General features: G+C 36.5%; 1 protein-coding gene across 2 annotated transcripts in view; it reads right to left on the bottom strand.

The window, feature by feature from the left end:
• Positions 1–22113, bottom strand: part of GNAO1 (G protein subunit alpha o1) — a 1256657-nt gene that overhangs the window by 164293 nt on the left and 1070251 nt on the right. The window lies entirely within an intron of this gene.

The raw sequence follows: 22113 nt of genomic DNA, 5'->3' as shown, positions 1-22113 counted from the left end.
GCCATGCTGCTAGATTTAAGGTCTTGAGTTGGCTGTGCAGGATCTGATTGTTGTGTTGAGACAGTAAGTGAGGAATCTGAAGTAATGTCCAGGCTGGGTATTGAGACAAGTTCCTTAGTATTGGGTACCTGTGCTGGCGGGGCCAGTCTGAGGCAATCAGAATCATTTTTGGCTTCTCTTGTCTGACTTTTAGGAGTGCCTTGGGGAGGAGAGGCAGTGGAGGAATGGCATATACTGTTAAGTTTTTCCAGCTGAAAGATAGAGCATCCACTTTCCAGGCTTGCTTGTGATAAGTCCTTGTGCAGAATCTCTGCAGTTGGCAGTTGTGAGGGGAGGCAAATAGATCTATGTCCGGCCATCCCCAAATCCTTGTTATCATGCTAAAGACTTGCGGATCAAATTTCCACTCGTGGGGATCCATGAGGTTTCTGCTTAGTTCGTCTGCCAGAGTATTTATCTTTCCTGGCAGGAATTGTGCCTGCAGATGTACTTGGCAGGTCAATGCTGTGTCCCACAAATTCATGGCTAGTCTGCATAGGGGGTAGGAATGAGTGCCGCCCTGCTTGTTTATGTACCACATGACTGTAGTATTGTCTGTCTTTATCAGTAGTTGTCCCGGATGAAGTAGATCCTTGAAGGCTGTCAGGGCATTCTGAACAGCTAGCATCTCTTTTTGGTTGATATGTAGATGCACTTGGCTTGCGGACCATGTGCCCTGAATACATCTTCCTGCCATGTGGGTCCCCCAGGCAACATCTGATGCATCTGTTGTTAATATCTGCCTGGGCTGTGGGTAAAGCAAAAGGCTGCCCCTTGTTGTGGTGACAGGCCTTTGCCCACCACTGAAACTCCTGTTGCAGGTAGGGAATAAGGGTAATTATTGCTTCCAGGCTGTGGCAATGTTGAGTCCAAACACTTTTTAGATACCATTGAAGTTTCCTCATATGCAGTCTTGCATATGAAGAATTTTTCTTGCAGATAACTGGGTCTTTGTTGCCAACATTTTGAAATAAGTAGTCAGTTGCCTTTGTTTGTCTGGCGTGAGATAAGCCATCTGGGCAGTTGTATTTAAGCTTGCACCCAGGAATATTATCTCTTGAGAGAGTACTAGTTTTGATTTATTTTTGTTTACTGTGTACCCTAGGCATGTTAGTAATCTTTTTACAAACGCCAGATGCTGTAGTAGAATGTCCTTGTTCTCTGCTTGAATAAGGCAGTTGTCCAAGTAAGGATATATTTGTATTCTTCTTTGTCTGCAAAATGCAATTACTGGTGCCAGGCATTTTGTGAAGACACTGGGTGCAGTAGATAAGCCAAAGGGCAGTGCAGAGAATTGGTAGTGCATTGAGTCAGCTATGAATCTGAGGTATCTTCTGCATGATTGTCTGATTGGGACATGCAGGTATGCCTCTTTTAGGTCTAAAGTCACAAGCCAAGCCTTCTTGCCCAGCATGGGCAGAAGCTGCTGCAGAGTCAACATTTTGAATCTTGGAATATCCAGATATGTGTTTAGAATAGATAGGTCCAGTATTGGTCTCCAGGCTTTGTCCTTTCTGGGTACCAAGAACAGTCGAGTAAAATCCTTGTCCCTGCTCTTGCTGTGGTACTTGCTGAATGGCCCTCATGTCCATGAGGGATGACACTTGCTTTTGTGCCTCTGCCCATTGATTTTTTGGCAGGTCTGGCAAACCGTTTGCCCTTGGCAGGGTGTGAAAGTGAAACCTGTAGCCTTGTGGCACTATATCTAAGACCCATTTGTCCTGGGTTATTACGTGCCAATTTTGAGAAAAAAGTGCTAGTTTTCCCCCTAAAGGTGCTGCCAGAAGATAAGTGCTTGGCGCAGGCAGGGGGAAGTCATTGGGACTGTTTCCTGTATGGCTGTGATTTGTCTTCTCCGCTTTTGGAGGTAGAAGTACCCCATTGTTTAGACCTGTATGAGCTTTGGGGCTGGGATCTGCCTCTAGGGCGTCTGTATCTGCCTCTTTGTGGCATGTCTGACACTGGAAAGGACCAATTCTTTGTAGGCCAGTGCCTGCTAAATTTTGGAGGCTGTACCTGTAAGAAATCCTTGACTGTTTGCATAGATTTAGCTTTGTCCTCCATTTTCTTCAGCACCTCTTCTGCTTTAACACCAAAGAAGGTATCATGCTGTAATGGAGCATCTAATAATTTTGCTTTAACATGATCAGGCAGATTCTGTTCCTTTAACCAAGCATGCCTCCTAATGACAGAACCCGTAACAGCGGCCCTGCAGGAGGCCTCCAGAGAATCAAAACCACATTGCAAAGCATGCTTTCCCACTTGTTCAGCTGCATGCAATAAATCCTGCATTTCTTTGTTTTCTGCACATTCAGAATTTATCAACATTTTCTGTTTAAGCAGTGACTTAATATATTGCTGATATTTAAGCATATGAAACTGACAATTTAAAGCCCTTATAGCCAAGGTAGCAGAAGTGTAAATCTTTTTCCTCATCTGTCCAGTGACCTAGAATCCCTGCCAGAGGGAGTAGGGTTTTTTGCAGTGGAAGCCTTGATCCCTTTGGGACCCTGAGAGAGTTTCTGGGTCAGCAGCAGGGTCCTTAAAAAGAAATTTATGTGAATCAGGAACCCTGTAGTATCTGTCTGGCTTAACAGGAGCTGGAGGTAAAGAGTCAGGAGTCAGACTGGACTCTGAAAATACATCATCTACAATGTCTAACACAGGTGGAATAGAAAGGGGCCTGTGCTGAGGTAGTAAAAGGAAGTCTCTGAGCCTTTTCTTAGATTCTGAATAATCGTGGCTCTCCCAGTGGAAATGCTCCCTCATGGTATACAGAGTTTCCCCAAAAGAATAATCCTCAGGAGGAGAGGCTGAAGGGAAAGATTCTTCAGCATCAGAATCCTCATAGGGAGGAAGAGAGTATTCATGATCAGTAGAAGAATCAGAAGAAATGGAAACCTGATCTGAAGATTCATATTCTGTCTCTTGCCTAGGCCTCTTATCAGGAGGGAGGTGGGAACCCCTGATCAAAGTAATTAGGTCTTCGGCCATTTTGAGCATCTGTTTTTTAGGCATGGAGGCCTGTCCAAGGGGCTGTTGTACTTGTTTCTTTGTCTTTAGAGATGCTTTAGTCTTTGCCTTTGAAGCTGAAGTCATTTTAACATATAACTGTGTAGGCCTGAAAACACCCTCAGAAAACTGATGCCTGCTCAGCGGGTCCAGACCCATCTGAGGGAATAGTTTCTGAGGTTCCAATACCTTGAGTTTCCAGTGGCCTAGTCAGCTCCACGTGGGAGTCAGAAGTGGCCTGTGACTCTAAAGTAGCGGGCATCAGGGGCTGCAAAAGCACCTCACTGAGAACCGGCGACTGGCTAAGAAGAAGCCTCGTCATCGGTTTTGGACCTCGGATGCCTGTCCTTTTCCTTTTCTTTGCATTTCTTTTGAATTGCGGTAGTTGGATGGCTATCCGACGACATCTTGTAATTAAATTTTCTGCCAAAATAGTGAAATGCAAAATCGTACCGACGCTTAATAGTGTGTTGGTTAAATCTAGCACAAAACCGACAATTAGCAATGTCGTGATCAGGGCCTAGGCAAGGAACACAGTAAGAATGGAAGTCCTTATGAGGTATTTGCTTCCCACAAGAAATACAATTATTAACTTTTTCTGACATCGGACTGGAGCAAGAAAAAAGTTTCCCCAACGGGGTACTTAGCTTTTAATGAAGACTTCAGATCTGAAATTCGAACACGAAAATCTCAGGAGTCGGCTGACTGGCACTTGCGAACTGCTTTTGCTTCGGGCACCGCGCGGCAAGAAAGACTGAAGAAAATGGTGTTGGCTGCATCTTTTATACCCCTGGCGCACTGACATCAGGGAGGAGGTGACAGCAACCGACGCTGGACCTAGGCTTTGGAATTCAGGTCGACTGCGGGTAGCCTGCCAGCAGGATAACCCAATTGTAATGATTGCAACAGTGAAACATGATGAACATGTGCAATGTGCCCAGAAATGACTACTTCTGCAATTCACATGGAGTTACATGTATCGGTAGTATATCAAAATACAACTGCAAATTCTTTTTTATGATACCCGTTGCTCCTAGTACTATTGGAGCTAGGTATGCTTCATCTATACTGCCCTTGTTTCTGTCTGCAAATCCTAGTATTTTATAACTTTGTGTTTCTCTGTATGTCAGACACTGTAATCACGTAATGTAGCAATTTCAACGATCAATGCTACTTTTGTCTTCTTTTCGTGGACTACTTTATCTGGTTTTCTCTCATCTGTTTTTTTAACTGGTGGTATAGAAACTTCATCATTCTCTACAATACTTTGTGGCTCATGTTTTCAGTGTTTCTCAGCTACTTCAATATTGCAATTCTTATACAATCCCCAATGTAACAGTCTTGCCCCATTATTATTATTATGCCTTTCAGTATACAGGCCCTCTGCCATTAGTGTATCACACCCAGAAACAAGATGTGTGACTGTTTCCATTTATGTTTTACCCAACCTGCATTTACCTGTTTCTCCCACATGTTCAATGGAGTTTGCAAACCAACATGTATATAGTCCACTGTCACTGGTCCCTAATATTAACCTTTCATCTTTTCATTTAAATTCAACTCTACTTAAGCATTCCTGCGTCAGATCCTGATTGACATGAGGTTGTTCTAGGAGTTTTCTACACTTGCAACTATATTTATGCCTTTTCCACATCTGTTTCCTTCTTGTCTGATCTTTTTCCTTATATTCTCTCTTTTGTTTTTTGGCACATTCAGTTGGTGCCTGACATTTGCCTGCTTCTGGTTTGATTCACTGTGTTTGGATCTGATAAGGTCAGCAGATATGTATGCAGTCCTACAAATGCAGATTGATCATGCAATTAATTTCACGGAGCCCAATACCTCCTTCAAAACGACGAATATATACTCTTGGTATACACTGATTTTAATAATTCATTTGATAACTGTGAAGTATTTTTCTTGTTTTCTTGTCCAAATGATAAAATGCCATTTGGGGCCAGTCAATCATTCCAAAACTGTATGTCAGAACAGGAAGAGCAAATTGGTCTATAACTTTGACTTTGTTCCTAGATGTTAGGGCTGTTTCGAGTATTAATTTTAGTCTTCTAAAATATTCCTGAGCTTTGTTCACTTTGTTCATGTTTTTTTCGATCCTGTACCAATTCCCAAATATTTATACACTCCCTCCTTCTCAAGTTCCTTTATATCACATTCCTGCTGCAGGTTAATATTTTCTTGGTGCTACAGCTTTCCTATTTTAAATTATGCTTTTGCACATGTATCAACTACAAATGACATTCTTATATCATCTGAGAAAGTTTTGCCCACTTCCATTTGTGCTTTCAGCTCCACATCTGATGAGCTATATCATTTTAAATCATCCACAAAAACAAGATGAGAAGTCTTTACACTCTGTTGTTTTCTGGGAGTCAAATTGTAATCATAACCTAATCTGTTAAATGGACAGCGTAATGGCTTAAGGGCAAGACAAAACAGCAGTGGTGATAAAGAGTCATAGTGGAATATTCCCCTTTGAATTTTTAGCCCAGTGTTAATAAATTGTCCTTCATCATGGCTTAACTTCAAAGGGGTTTGCTACTGTTTCATGGTCACTGTAATAAAATTGATCAATGTAGGGTGTATTTTGTACATCTGTAAACACTCCTTTATCCATGAATGTGGACTGTTGTATTTTTGTAATCTATCCATGCCATACTTAGATTCTTCTCCTTTTTACAATTCTATTTTATGAAATGATCTTTTGTTCCATATGACTTTCTTTTGTTACCCTTGTGTTCTACTGCCATGATTGAGTTTTGTTCTAAATGACTATACATTCTGTCGTCATCAATTCCAGTATATAGTTCATAGATCACTGGACGGCAAGTTATGAGTCTATAGTTTTTAGGATAGCTTGCAAATTTACTCTTAAGGAAGAGTATAATTTTTCCTGTTATTAACCAGGTTGATGTCTGTTCAGGGTGCACATATAAGTAGTTCTTACTCAGGGCTAAATCTTCATGTAAAGATGTTATTACTTTTAGCCAGAAGTTACATACTGCACCTGAGCCTGGAGTTTTCCATTTAGGATCTTTTCGTAATTTTGTTTCAGTTTCTCTGTCCGTTACTTCCTCTGATTTCATATGCTGTACATCTGAACTTCTTAATGTTTCTTTTACTTCTTCTTTTCATTTAGCATCTTTGTTATGTTCTACAGGGTCTTCATAGATATTTCACCAAAATGTGGCTATTTCTTCTTTTTTTGGTGGTATTTCTATTCCTTTTGCTTTATTTCACAATGCTCTGTAAAACTTTTTGACTTATCAATGAATTGCTTATTTTGTACTTTTCCTTTATTTATCTGCATTTCTTCTAAGTTTTTTCTGCCTGTGTTGAAATCTTTAGTTTATTACTTGCAATAGTGTACGATAGAACTTGGTCTGTTCTAATATTGCTCATTGCTTTTATCACGTTTAGCTTTCTAAGTAATTTTGTTGATCTGTTCCCTCTTCCATGCTCTTAACAATGACACTTCTTGTCTTAACTGCTTTACAGTTTTCTCTATTCTATACTTCCGTAACAGTATTTGATTTATTCCCTTATTTTTCCTTACTGCATTGCATTTTTGTAGTAAGACTATCTGCTATTAATTTAGCTGCACAGTAATATATCCTATTTACTTCTGTTATGTCACATGAATTTCTGTTAATAGTCTTGATTACTCTGTTCATCTGTTTTATCAGACTTCTAGCATTTTGAGTCCTATTAACTTTCTGTAATCTATTTCTTCCATTGATCTTAATATGTCGATACATCTCTATTAAATCAAGCAACTCTTCCCTTAGATCATTTTCCTCTAAACTGAGCCACATTTTTTTATTCTCTGTTCCCTGCGAACATTTTACATTAAGTTTCAGAGCATCATCACATGACATATTCTCTTCAGCTGCATCCTGTATCATCCATTGCTCTTTTAAATGGACACTCCCTGGTCTATGACTGTGCAGCATTGATTACATCAGAGTTGCCACTGTTTCCTGCTCCTCCCCTTGTTGTGCAACTCAACTGACCTTTTGTGCTGGTTTTCAGCTGAAGGCTCCAGAATATCTTCATGTAGCAAGTGATCAGATGCTTGCTGTTCCATTTGTTTCTCCTTAATCTGGGGACTTGTTGTTCCATCATGCTGTGACCTTAACAAAGTTAGATTTTCTACACTAAATCCTTCACTTTGCAGGTAATCCATAACTTTAGTTTCTGTCTTTAATTTCTCCATTAGTAATCCTTTTTTTTACTTTCCTCCATGTTTTCTTATTTTTTTGTATTGTGAAATGTTCCATATCCAGATGCCTTTGTCTGTATTTCTTTTCAAATATAATTGGTGCTGCTTGTTTATATTGAATAGTTTTGATTTCTCCTTTGCATAAATAGTGCACCATAGTAAATCTATTTTCTTCCCCATGTCCTTATTTCTTCTTCAGATGTCTCTTGCTCCACCTTTTCTCCTTACTTTGGGGACTCACTGTTCCATCATGCTCTGACATTAGCTGGGCTAAACTTTCTACACTAAATCACTTACTCCCCAGGTATTCCATAGCTTCAGCTTTTATTTATTTAACTTCTACTTTACTAATCTTTTGTTCTACATTTCCTCTTTGTGATCTTAATTTTTTTTGTATTGTGAAATTTTCCATATTTGGGTGCCTTTGCCTGTCTTCAAATATGTTTGGCACTGCTTTTTTGTATTACGTTTTCTTTCTGCTTTGTATAAATATTGCACCATATCAGATCTCTCCTTCTTCCTCATGTCCTCAGGTGTACTTACTAATCATTTAGAATCTTAATGTCTATTATTTTAACTTGTCAACTGTTACTCTTGGTAACTATATGTTTGTAGCTATGTACTATGTTTATATAGCTATGTTGTTATGATGTATGTTTATGTGGAGCTTTTCTCCCTGGGTCTCCACTGAAAAAGGGCCTCAGCCCAGCTAGACTAACCCGGTCAACAAATGTCAAATAAATAAATAATAAATAAATGTCCATATTTCTTTTTTATAACTTTCAAAAATCTCTTAAGTTTTGTTCTTTATATTTTTGCACTTCCTTAGTCATTTGTTTTACCAAAGGGCTCAAGGTTTTTTGGTCTATATAATGTTTTTTTCATGAATCTGTTGCATTAATGAAGAAAATTTTGCATTGAACCTTTTGACAGTTTTTCTTGTGCAAGTGTTTTTCTTTCATCTAATTTCTGTCTTAATTTTTGGAATATCTTCTACCTAGAAATTATGGGCTTATTGCATATTAGTAACAATGCATAATTTCTTTCTTATCCTCAGTAGTCAACTCAATTATTTTTATGGCTCTTTTTTGGCCTGTCAGATTCTGTGCTTTTCCTTCCTTCTACAACAGGTGAAGGCACTAACCAATACTTCTGGATTAATTCAGTTCTAGCAATTCTATTCTCCTTTGCTTGTTGATTTTATCATCTCTTTCTCCATTTGGAGAACAAAACTACTTACCCATTGTTTTGGTTGCAACAAGTCTGTTTTTGTGTTCTGTGAACTTTGACATGTTTGACATCCTAAATATCAACAATTCTTTATATACAACTTTTGACCTTCCATGTGAATTATATACAATTGAACTTCAGCTGTTAGATACTTCATCTTCAGGCTGCGACCTTTCCCATGGCTTTTGTATTCTTACTTTATCTCCTACCTTCAAATCTGGTGGTCTTCTGGAGTTACTATCATAACAGCATTTCTGTCTCTGCTGCTTTTCTTCAGCACTTCTTTTAATTGTAAACACTTTTAATCTTGAAAAATGCAGCATTGATGAAGTGTGTAATTTGCTTTATAGAATTCTGCAGATTAACAAATGAGATGGTGACAAACTGATTCCCTTCGATAGAATATTCAAGCATGCCAAATCTTTGAAATATCAGTCCTCATATCTATTGACATTACTACAGTTTATGAGATTTTACTTTACAATTCAAATAGTTCTATACATTTGTCTATCAGACTGTGAATAGCATGGAGTGGATGTTATATGTTTTAATGCACTGTTTGGAAATGTCTGACTGATCATGACAAAAAAACTTAGAATAATACTCTACACATATAAGATATGTAGCTTTTGTAAAGTAAAATCTGTGCCACTAAACCCACCCCCATGGTCTTCATGGAAGTGGGGTATGCTAGAATCTCTTATTTTGAATTGTTTTGGTATAAACTGCATAAATACAAGTCTGCACTACATATTTTGTATTAACTTTTTTTGGCTATATCATTACTTGGCATACTTCTTTGACTTTACTATTTTCAAATGTGATTTCAGGCATCCTATCAAGTGTTTATCTTGTCACATGACTATCAGCAATTATTTTGTCAGCTTTGAGCATTAGGCATTAAACACAAATTAAATTTCCTTAAAAAAAAGACTGAACTTATTACTTCATCAATGATTTTTGTTTGGGACAACCTCTCAATTTAACTTTTAGCAGTAACTCCATTCTAAGTTAAGAATTCCTTCACCTTTTTTCTTATGTCTTTCATAACTGTGGTATTAAACAGATAATTTACTCTGCGTGTACCATCTTCTCCAGTAAATATGTTGTAATCAATTTTCCTGCTATGTGTGCCACCTTGTGTGGTCTGTATTCCACTTTTATTTTATTTATTGTATTTTACATTTGTTGACCGGGATAGTCGGACTGGATACATGTCCATTTTCAGTGGAGGCCCGGGGAGAAAAGCTCCAAAGTTACAAACAGATACAGAAAAGCAAGTTACAATATATGCACAAACATATTGTATTAACATACAAGTTACAGTCTCTTTCAAGCTTATGAAGAATATAGTTTATATAGAAATATATACAAATATGTTACAGTTTCTCTTATCAAACCTATAGGTGCAGCTTATATACAGAGCATCTGCAAAGATATTACAGTTTCTCTTTTCAAACCTTTTAGTGCAAGAGGTTAGTTGCTATGAATAAGAAATTGCAGGGATATGGAAGTAGATGAGGCTTTAGTCAGGGTAGAGCAAGGACATAACCAGTGAGTTTTAAATTACTGGGTTAGATTTTTTTTTTTGAACTGATTAAGGGAGGGGTTCAGAGTAAGGTCAGATGGGGGCAAATTCCTGGTGTTGCCTACTGAATTTGCAAACAAAGATTCTCCAGATAGGTTGTTAGCTTTAACAGATTAAACCAAAAGTTTTGTAGTGGAACAAAGAGGCCTAGCGTTTTTGTAGGGATGGATACTGTTTTTAAAGGAGGGCATTTTTTCTGCATGGTTAATAACCTTGAATGCTACAGTAAGTTGATTAAATTGAATTAGCCTGGGGAGTTCTAGCCAACTTAAGAGGTGTAAGTTTTGACAATGGTGTGTCCTGTAGGGGGTTTCTGTGGCAAACCTGGCAATTTGATTGTAGCAGTTAGAGAGTTTGCTGAGATCCATTTTGTTCAAGTTAGTGAGTATTGTTGAGGCATAGAGTAGAGTTAAAAGCAGATGGGCAATGGCATTCCTAGCTAGAGGGGTGAGAAAAGGTTTGTTTTTGTATAGGGAGCCAAGTTTTTTTATTAACGGTTTTAATAGTTTGGTTTACATGCATATCATATTTGAGGTTGTTGTCTCTTATAACACCCAGAAGTTTGGTATACATATCTGGTGAGATTATGGTCCCATTGTTAGATGTCATAGTAAACGAAGGTTGAGAGGATTTGCGAGTAGGACTTTAGATTAAATTTCTGTAGATTAAGTAGCATCCTCTACAACATCAGCCATGGCATGTACAAAGACTTTCTGAATATGATTTGCAGAAGTTTGTGGTCTGTTTATTCCTTAACTTATTTCCCATATACATGTTCATGTAAATTCTTACATTCGTAAATTATTTCTAGCAGTTCATTTTCTATTTGTGCATCTTTTTTGTACATATCAAAATGCTCTTGCTCTATAGGTATCTGGACTATTCTCCTGTATGACAGATACTCCTACACCATTTCAGCTGGCATTTACTTGCAATACAAATGCTTATTCTCAGCACAGTATTTTGACATTGTTGCTTAAGGATTAGATTCCTGAATATTTCAAAATTAATTTTTGTTTAGAGCTTTTTTCCTGTACTAAATCTTACTTTGATAGCCTTCATACAACCATTAGTTATGGAATTTTAGCCTTAAGTGAGTCAACGTTATTAAAAATATGAAACTTTCCTGAAGGCTATGTTATGTCAGAGCTTATTTTAAATTAAAGATATACAGAACAAACCTTCTTGAATGGGAGGCATAGAGGACTACACCCAACTTTACCCAAGGCAAACATTTTTTTATTTACATTTTTGATTAAATACTCCACAAAGGTATAAATTCCTGATTATTCATACTATAACCCATAGTTATCAGAGACATTAAATACAATTTTTATAAGATACTCCATCTTTTCTAAAAACCTCTGTGGTTGTTGCTTATCTTTTGGCTTCAACATTGCACAACTGCTCTGACTTTCTAAATCATACTTCATGTTCCTCTGTTACTAGAATATGACTGCATTTTAGATGCATCACTCTTATGTTACATTTACTTGAAACCACTTTGTTTTGTTCTATTTAGCAGTTGTATCAGTCACTTGTCATGCTTTTTCTTTGTCTGACCCTAAATTAGCTGATCTCACTTTGCTTTATAACAATTTCCAAACATTTAGTTACAAGTGTTAGAACTCTCTGGAATACTTCTGGTGCTGATAAAATACAAAAATGATATCAAAGGAATCTGTACTTTCCCAAAGGTCCATTAAATATAAACAATTTGGATTTTTCTTTATCTCTTATTGTCTTCCGGAATCCTTGATTTGTATTTATTTCTGAAAGGAATGTAACATTTTCTACTGGTGACACCACTTCTTCAAATGTAAGCAATAAATAATATGCTCTTTTAATCATATCATTCAAATTTTGCATGTTACTTAAATGTGAATATTGTCTTATATTACAGTAGCAGTAAAACTATTTAACTGTATCTTAATTAAACATAAGGGTTCTACTCACTTCAACTCCAATTCAGTTGTGCCACTATGAATTACTAGGACATTCTTTGGGCTATGTGTCACTGATGTAGCATTACATTGTAGGTATCATGATTTGATTCTTTGACATTTCTATTTCCAGATTAAGCTCCAGCAAGAATAGATCTATGTGTGACAGTCTACATGCAAAGTACCTGAGTAAATAAACCATTATAGTTGTCAAGAATATCATTACTACAGTTGTGATTGTGTATAGCACCACATTCTCTCTTTTTTGATATGTTTAGCTTCTCACAAACCAAATATTAACTAGCTACTCTATTACAATTTGAAAGAGATGTTGTACTTATTATTTTGACATGTGCATGGCAGCAGTAACTTTTGACCAAGTGGTTTACTTGGTGTCATATAACCGTCTTTTATGAACTTTTTACTACCAGTGATGCAAAAGTATCTTCAGACAAACTATTACACTGTCTACCATTGTTACATTTAAATTCAACCTTTCAGCCTAGCCTTTCTTAAAAAGTTGACTTGCATTCTAGTTTTACTTTTCAGATGCATTGTCGTACTCCTTTGTTTCAGATTCAATAATATCAACAGCATATTTTCATGCTTTTGTTCATGAACAAGCAAATTCTTTTGCACATATTTGTCATATATTTACTCATGTTGCAAGGCGATTCATTCACTCAAAGTCTGTACTAAATGTTTCCTGTTCGTGTACAGTAATACTGAATACACAAAGCTCAAATCTTAAATACATTTTACTTCTTGTGCACCTCTCAGCTTGCCATCAGTTATAATGTGTTTTCACTCTATTTTCTGTTGCATCTTGTTTCATATGTTTGACTTGCATCCACTTCCTCAGTTAATTCCTTTAAATGTATGTAAGCAATTTCATTTATTTTGATTAAAGACATCCTTTAATAATGTCTGGTTGGCTTCTCATAATAAGCAACTCTGTTTTTGATAGTTACTTATATCACACACTATTCTGTCTTATTAACATTACTAAATTCAGTCTTTGACTCAATTTCTTAGCTCAGTAACATTTTGTTTATAGGTTGTCTAGAACTTTGTAACTTTATAAAGAATAAATGCTGGATAAAAGTTCTTTCTAGACTCATAATAATTCCAGAAATTTTCTCTCATTGCTGCTATTTTGTCTCCTTTTTTTGAAATGTAAGTGTTTTAAATACCAACAAGACTTCTTTCACACTGACATGCATAAATGTACCACACCACAAATTTTCCAGTTCCCTGGCTATGATCTGCACAATGAGAAATAAATTAAATTTATGGCTACAAAGCTTCATTTTTTTTGATAAACTACCTTGCAATAAGAAACTTTCTACTGGATATTACTGAACTAGTTGTCTAATTGCAAATTGTGATTATATGCTTGTAAACATATAAACTATCAAAACCAGTACAATTCTTGATTTATGCAAATATATTTCTTCAAATGTTACACTATGTAACATCACAATATTCAGCAGAACAACCCTGCCTTCTTCGCTCCTCTCCACCAGCACCATCCTTTTTACACCCTACTCCCTTGTTGATCTCCTTTCCTTCCCCTAGCAGAACAATATCTCCTTAAATTAGGCAGCTTTCACACAAGTGAGCTTCTTGTTCAATAACACATTGTGCCAAGTGATGTTTAACTGCACCATATAAATACATGCCATCTAACATGTCAGTTTACCAGCATTCTCACCCAAACTTGCTATAAATCAGGTACAGTTGAAACATACCACAGTCACCTTATTCAGTCTGTTGTGCTAACCCTCCCCCCCAGTTCTGACAGGCCAAGGACGGACATGTTGTCATGCAGTTGTCACACAATATTTTGTTCTTCAGTCATACCTACTCACTGTAAGCAAGCAAATTTCCATTGTATAATAGTGATGATATCTGCAATCTAAAATTATAATACATAACAAAAAAAATAAGGTATACTAGTACCAACATTAGTCAAAAAGAAATCAGTAGATTAAAACGCATGTACTTTATTACCTGATGACTTATCTGATGTACAACTTAGACAAAATATAATTTAAAACAAAAACACAGAAACTATAAATGTAAACTATCCCTATTTGAGCTTAATTACCTCCAATTTCAACATAATATAGTATATGTCAGCAAAAATAACTATTTTCTTAATTTGTATAATACAGGTTAAATATTAGCTGCCAAAATGCAATGGATTCAGTGTTTCTTTTTTTTTATACAGTTCAGTGTTTTTTTCACATTAGTAAATTCCCGGGTCAAAGAAAAGGCTGGGTAGAAGGCCCGGCTTTGGAATTTTGGAAATCCAAGTAGGATTAATGTACTCAAGACAATTTGTCAGGGAGGTCAACAGGATTAACAAAATCATGAACCACTCACAGCAGGATTCGTTATTAGACCTATAGAAGTATTACTCAAAGCAGGTTTTCTAAAATAAGATGATTAGTACGAAGTGTGCCCAAGCAGAACATGACAAAATATGACTTAACACATAAACACAAATACTATAAATATAAATTACCCCAATCTTAATTCTGCACAGACAGAAATTGTTGCTTCATTCAACAACATCAAAGTAGAATCTCGCACTAAGCTCCTTGGTACCTGTTGCTCGTCTTGGTTTACAATTCGACCTTCACACTCAACAGTGTATTAAAAAGATACATCAAAAATTGGGGCTACTTTATAGGAACAAAAAATTCCTTTAATCTGATTCCAAACTTTCTCTTGCTCAGGTATTCCTCCTTCCCTGCTTACTCTATGCCACTCCAATACTTACAAACTTACAAACCACTTTAATCACCAAGTTTGAACAACCATAATAAAATAGATAGATTTGCCACAAACCATCCCTATAACTCTCACCACTGCCTTGCTCTAAAGAAACTTCAATGGCTTGAATTCCCCCAACAACTGCTACAGTCACAGTTACATATCACACACCCCATACTTAATAAGCCTCCTGCCTGCCCTTCCCTCTCCTCTCTAGTATTCTACTATACCCCTAATCATTCACTCTGTAGCTCCAACCAGCATCGCCTTGATGTTTACAAACCCAACAAAAACAGTGGCAAACTCTTATACAAAGACTCAGTGTCCCAAGCCTGGAACACCCCCCCCCCCAATGTAAGAAACATCAAACACATTAATAGTTTGAAAAAAGAGCTAAAAAACTTCCTATCAAGCTCATGGTCCTGCCCCTGCCTGGACCCCACATAAATACCCCCCCTCTGTCACTCATGCAATTTCTTCTTCTTTTTTTTTACAGCTGTAATCTCACATGACTGTACTTCACTCTAAATGAAGTCAAAACAAACTGTAGAACATCTGTAGCTACAGTCTATATAAATATCTTTACTTATAATGCTACATAATCTGTAACAACATATGTATATAATTGGGTATCTATTTTTCAGTGTAAAATCATTTGTATGTAACTTTTTGTTCCAAACTATGGATGTTATTATCTACCTATTGTTAATTAATTCTGTTCTGCTCTATGTGATCACTCTTTTTTTCATTCTATTGCTAATCTTAACTGTATACTTAGAATTATTTGTATTGTATTGTACTGTCTTTTAGCTTTTCTCCACAGGCCTCCACTGAGAATGGGCGTCTGGCTCAGCTGGACTAACCCGGTTAACAAATGTCAAATAAATAAATAAATAAATGAATATTTGCCCTTAAGTGCTTCTTATTTCTGTGCAGTAAAACATATCAGGAGGAATAAAGAATCCAGAAGCCCCTAGAAGGATTAACACTTGCAGAATGACCATCTAGATAAACAGAATCAGGAAGATGGCATTATGGCTCAGCAACTAAGGCTTCTGACTGATAGTTCCAGGATCTGAGGTTCAATTTTGACCTCCAGTTACTGCCTTTGGGAAGATTGCATGTTTTCTGTTTCCTCATACCTCCACACAATGTAACAGCTGATGTAATAAATGAAAACCCTCCATAAAAATACTGCTCTTGTCCTTGCTATTCTGTTTGAGGTCATGGTTGAAAATGGTACTCAGCAGACAGTTCACTTATCTAGATAACAAATTTATAAATTAAGCTCCAGCAGGACTGGTAGATTCAGGTGAGCATATCAGAATTAATGAAGTCAGGGTATGTATGAAAGCATTAAGAGTACATATTCAGATACTTAACAATTTTATTAGAAATATTAATCTCCACAAATCAACCCTACAACTCTTACCACATTAACTTGATTCAGGGGACCCCCAACAAGATTACCAGATTCAGGGGACACAGCACATTTAATGAAGTTATGATGCTGTATTCGTAATATGTATCTTACATTACACAGTGTGTCCTGCGTGCTAACAATTTCAGTTTTTCAGTACTACCAAATGTATTTCAGTTTAAAGGGCTAGAAGTCATTCAAGCAGTTGTGTTTCTTCATTACATTATATTCATTGTTACCTAACTTATTACTTAATTATACAAAATATGACTCAATCTTCAGACAATTTCACAACATTTTGACAAAAAAAATCAGAATTAAGTAAGCTGCTCAGAGGAGTCTTGTGCTGCCTTTCAATGTTATTTGTCACTCTGGGTCACTTGAAAAAGCTGTTCCAAATACAAATAAAGTCTGATTTTTATGTGTTTGATTAGATATTTCAAGGAAAATTCATAATAACAATGTGTGAAGTATCTTCTGGTGTATAATGATGGAAGATACGGAAAGTACAGTGGGAAATATAACTTTGCAAGAAGAGATAAGTGCTGACACAGACTGAGAGGTGCAATATAAAGTGAAGGGGGCAATGTGATACAAAAATGCTACATTGACTTAATGTGAAAGAAATTATGATTATGCTGAAAGAGATATGACGTGACTTATGTCATTTACCAGGAGTCTGCCTGGTTATGTATGATGACTGGAACTCATGATATTGAATTTCTTGTTGGGAAACAAGCCATCAGGATGCAGGTTAACATCAAGTTAGTGAGATTCATGCAAAGGACAATGAAATGGCACTGCGGGTGTACAGATTGTTATGGAGGATGAGGCTTAGAGAAAAAATTGTATGAAATTGACTGGGATGCTAAAGGAGAGGGTACAGATTTACTAGACTGCATGTAAAATGAGACGGTGCAGTCAATTGGCTTTGGTAAAAACTCGGGCATTAAAAAGTGGTGGGAATGTTAGTGTCTGAAAATGACAAGAAATCTAAAAAGTTGGGACTTACTTTGATTCTGTTTGTATTATGTTATGAAACACAATAAGTATTGGTATAGTTATTTCAGCCAGGGGGGTCGATTTGCTCTCGGTGCTCGACACACGTACATTTAACATGACTATTCAGAAGCAATATTTTGATAAAAAATGCAATTCTGAAAGCGATGCATGAATATAGGAGGTACAGATTCAAATAAAGATTGGCTCTTTCTTGTAACAGTGAAGGTTTATTTGACTGATGACATTTTAACTTTTAGAAATGCAGAAGAAGGTATAGTCTAGATAAAAGGGTCTTTTTTGTATATTTCTTATGAAGACGCTATTATGGACAATTCTGGGACTTCTAACTTCAGTTGAGTTTACTGGAAGTACAAGATAAATGGGAGGAACAAGAAGTCTTGAGCAGAAAAAAGAGACTGCATTTTTTGTTCTGCTGCTAGTGAATGATGATTTGAAATAACAAATGTAATAACTTCAGATAATTCAAATAGAAAGCAAAGATGATGTTATTTTACATGACAACCGTAATATAAAGGCTGAAAGGACAACTTAAAAACCTCCACCAGCAGGCAAGACAGACAAAATTATTTATTTTAGATAAAAGCACTTTTGCCCTATGTAGTACAGCAGAAATAGTAAAACTTTTGTTGGAATTAACTTGACAAGTTTCATAAAAGTGTCTTATGTTTTGTGGTCTGTTACTAGGGGGAGTCTAGTACCACAGCAACTCCCCCACCCACTGGCATCTCTCTGTTATCTATAAGCAATTGGTGAGCATAAGCTTCTAATGACAGCCTGTAAGGTAGCACATTAGTATACTGCTATTAATACAGATGCTTTATATAAACTTTTCATGCTGTCATCAAGAATTGTGTTTTCGATAAGCTAGTGTGCATAACTGGTGGTAGCATTATCATAAAGTTATGGCTGGAAGGACTGGCACTGGAAAAATACCATTCATCCCCTGCTGGGAAATACTGTCTTGTTTACATGCAAAATATCCTTGGTCGGGTATCAAGTACTGTTTGTGAGAGTGCACAGAAAGTCCCACAACACAGTCTGAGATGGGTGAAATACTGGAAAGCCAGTGATTATAACTGATTTGCAGCTGTACAATTTAAAGTTCATTTGGATGGGGCAGATGTTGCCAGGAAAGCTACTTTTTCGTTGAATTCCAGTTAAACAATGTTGACAATGCCACAATGGGAAATTTGAAGGGTTGGTTTAACTGACGTTAGAGTTAGAGAAGAGGAAGGAGGTATGGGTTCTGCTTTTCCCTCAGATTTCTCTCACTTCTCCATGCTCGAGAGGATGCCCTTGTTTTTGAATGCTAAGTATAATTAATGTTGTACTAATTATAATTACACAGATTGTCAAGGAATATAATGAGTGACAACATAAAGTAATGAAAAATCAAATGAGATTTGCATACAGTCGACTAGACTCAGATCATTTGAATCCTGACATTTTGTGTACATAATCTTAAAATTAGTTTCACAGACAATAAAGAATTGCTTTCTAATAACTAACTAGATAAATAAGCAAAAATAAGACAGTCAAGTAAGATAAAATAAAATAAGTATGACAGTCTTCTTTGCTTAGAGTTTCCTTTCAGTTGTGGGATGGTACTCACAGACCACAAGGTTCACTTTTCCTAAAACCTGTTAAGCTTATCTTTAGTAATAACCATAACTTCAAGATCTAGGTTTAAATTAGTGATTAGAGTTATGTGTGAAATAAGCCTGCATTTTCGTCTGCATTGTCTATGAGTAACCTAAACAACCTTAACTCTAACTCTAAAAGCTGGGTTAGACTGTCAGTTATTGCATGCCTGAAGCATATGGCAGTTGGCACAGGTGATTTAAGGTTCTGAGTTGTTAATGAACTGCTTTCTGTAGGCCAGGGTTGGATTCCATCAGCCTCTATTTGCCTAGTGTATAAATCTGAGCAAGTTACTTAAACATATAGTACTCAAGGGGCAATTGGGTTTGGTTCTTCAATGATGTGCTGGACCATATGACTTGGATCAGATCCCTAACAAATTATCGAATGTCCGAAAATTCAAAATTCATATGGTGGAGACCATATGATTGAATTTTTGTAAGTTCGAACATTTTGAATGGATATTGCAGTACAGCACAGATTGGGAAATGTACTCTTTTCCTCACTGTAGTGCGATCTCGAAGTTGGTATATTTAATTAGCAGGGGCTGCAGGGGGACTTGCCCCCTCCGCAGAAACATTAAAAAAAGAACGTTTTTATTTATTTATTTATTTATTTAACATTTGAACTTCCGAAAATTTGATTGTATGGTCTCGGCCATATGAATTTTTAATTTTCAGATGTTTGATAATCTGACAGGGATCCCTTGAATCTCCCTATCAGCCTATGAACCTCTAAGCTAGAGTTTCTTTGCAGAATTGTGATTAGACCAGTCAGTTATGCTTGAATTAAGTATGACCTCATTTTATGTTGAATATCTTAGCTTAAATCATTGCTTCAGTTCAAACTGAACTTTAACTCCTGGGTTAACTTAGCTCTGTTTCTAGCCATTATGTTTGTGGTTAGGTTTACAGTTATAATTAGATCTATACTTAGAGCTGGGTAGTTGTGGAATGCACTCAGTAATATGGTTAATATTATGACCTCTGATCAATTCAGTGGCCTCAAAGGTGAATATGAGGAATGCTACAGTGACCAAAACAAATTTGACAAAAAGAATTTTCAATCACTGATTAGCCATGGAGCTACAGGCATACAGTAGTTCTCAAACAATGTTTGGGTGCCTCTGTAATATGCATGATTTTGAAAAGATATGGTGATACCAAGGTAATTTGTTTTAGTTATCTGTGATATATGAGGTCAGTTTAGATTTTCTGCAAAACTCCTATTTTTAGTTTGAAATAATGTCATCTGATGTTGTTTGTGCAAACATTTTTGGATAATACAGCACAGATGTTCTTGATGTAAACTGGGTTTCCTGTGGTGTAGTTTTTGTCTCTGTGGCCCTGCACACCTCTCACCTATACAGATTTTCACAGAACGTCCAGATTTTTGGCTCATATTTTTGCTCTGTTTTTCATAAAATTTGTGATATTCTGCCAAATCACTGGGATGACCTTAGAATTGAGGTCACTAAATAATGATATACAAATTGAGTTTCAGACTTCAAATCCTTTGGAAAATGTATGCTAAAACAAATCCTGTTACTGAAGCAACTTTTTAAGCATGTAAAAATAATAATTAAAATATGTCCCTATTTTTGGGTCTTTGTCCCCCCCATTGCCGGTCTTTGTCCAGATTTCTTGCACTAAGAAGTACATTGTGGCAGTTCTCAGTGTGTTATATGTCAAAACGAAGTGAAAGTGACAGCAAAGAATATAAATAATGATGTGGTGCATATCCCATGTAAAATTTCTGTTAGTTTTTTTGTAAATAAAAATAATTGAAATAGAGTCATTCATTATCTTACTGTATTTGTTAAAACAGGTTTGTTGATTAATGAAGCCAATCAGGGGTATATAAAAAGAAGAGCTGAAGTTAGACAGCTCAGAGTTGTTGACCCTTCCTGGGGGAAAAGCTTGTGCCTAGAGTAGCAGTTCTGTGTGAAACACTGCAAAGAAAGAGGCCCAGAGGAATACATTAGGAAGAGCTTGAACATCTTTCTTGCCCAAGGAACACCAGAAGCAAGAGAACTGCTGGGAAGCTCAGAGAGAATCGATTCTGTGTCATTCCATGTTATTATTTGGGAAGATCATGCACTTTTGTGTTTGGGCTCTATAAAACCATGTTATTTTATAAATGTGCAGGTTCTACCTCATTATATAATTCACAATAAATACAATACTGACTTTGTCCACTAAGGAGTGCAAAAGTATAATTTCAAAACATATTTTGTCAGTTTGTTATGTGTGTACATGTCCATACATTTACATGGTTACATATGCAGGTGCCCTTCACTATACTAAACAGTCAGTTCACCAAAAGAGTGAAGTGCTTGGAATATTCATAAAAAGCACTCTTTATCAAGTACTGGAGGTATTGTAAGATGTAAGGTGGAATGGTTGTGGTTACGGTAAGAGTGTGATTGAGTTTTAATACTGAAACTTCTGGATACAAGTTTTGCTAATAGGAGTAGGAGTGGGAGTGTTTGTGGGTATATTTGAGTGTTAGGGTTTGAAAAGGGATAGTGAAGGGAAAAGCTGTAGTGTTGTGCATGTGTTGTGATGTATGCAAAGTGTGTCTGAGTGTCTTTTTTAGTGACATTGTTATGAACATTGTTTTTGGTAAGGTTGGGGTTAGGGGCAGGGTTAGAGTTAAGGTTAGCACACGCTACCATTTTGTATGATAGTTTTATGCATATTATTTTTATGAAATTGGTTTTCTAAGTGGGGATCTTCTGGACACCCCCAAAAACATTTCAGCTGCATTTCAAGGCTTTTTTTCTTTTTGCATCTGACCTCATTGCCACAGCAGTTGTGAAAATGTCTAGTTGTCAGTACTGGAATTGGAAACTGTTACTTGTCATTGTGAAATGCAAATAGATTATCTTGAGTTTTACTCTGGGATCACATATTTCTGGTGCTATGCTACCCAGGTTTCTAAATGGTTAAAATGGCTTCCCTATCATAATTTGCTAATTCTTGCCATTTAAATACTATTGAATGACCATCTAAAAAGACAGTCCCAAAAATAACACCTAAAGTGGGTTTTTAAAGCTGCATTTTACTGATCATTAGTAGCATCTCATCTTTGTTCCTGAAACTAGGTAACTGGTAGGAAAGCACAGAAACTTAATGTTGCTTTGGATTTCATGGGCATGCAATTAAAAGATTCACAAAAATAGCAGAAACATCAA

This window comes from Protopterus annectens, chromosome 8.part0 (assembly GCF_019279795.1).
Source record: "Protopterus annectens isolate FY-2018-M chromosome 8.part0, PAN1.0, whole genome shotgun sequence".
Lineage (NCBI taxonomy): Eukaryota > Metazoa > Chordata > Ceratodontiformes > Protopteridae > Protopterus > Protopterus annectens.
The sequence above is the reverse complement of the archived record's forward strand: the minus strand, read 5'-3'. Positions and strand labels throughout refer to the sequence as shown.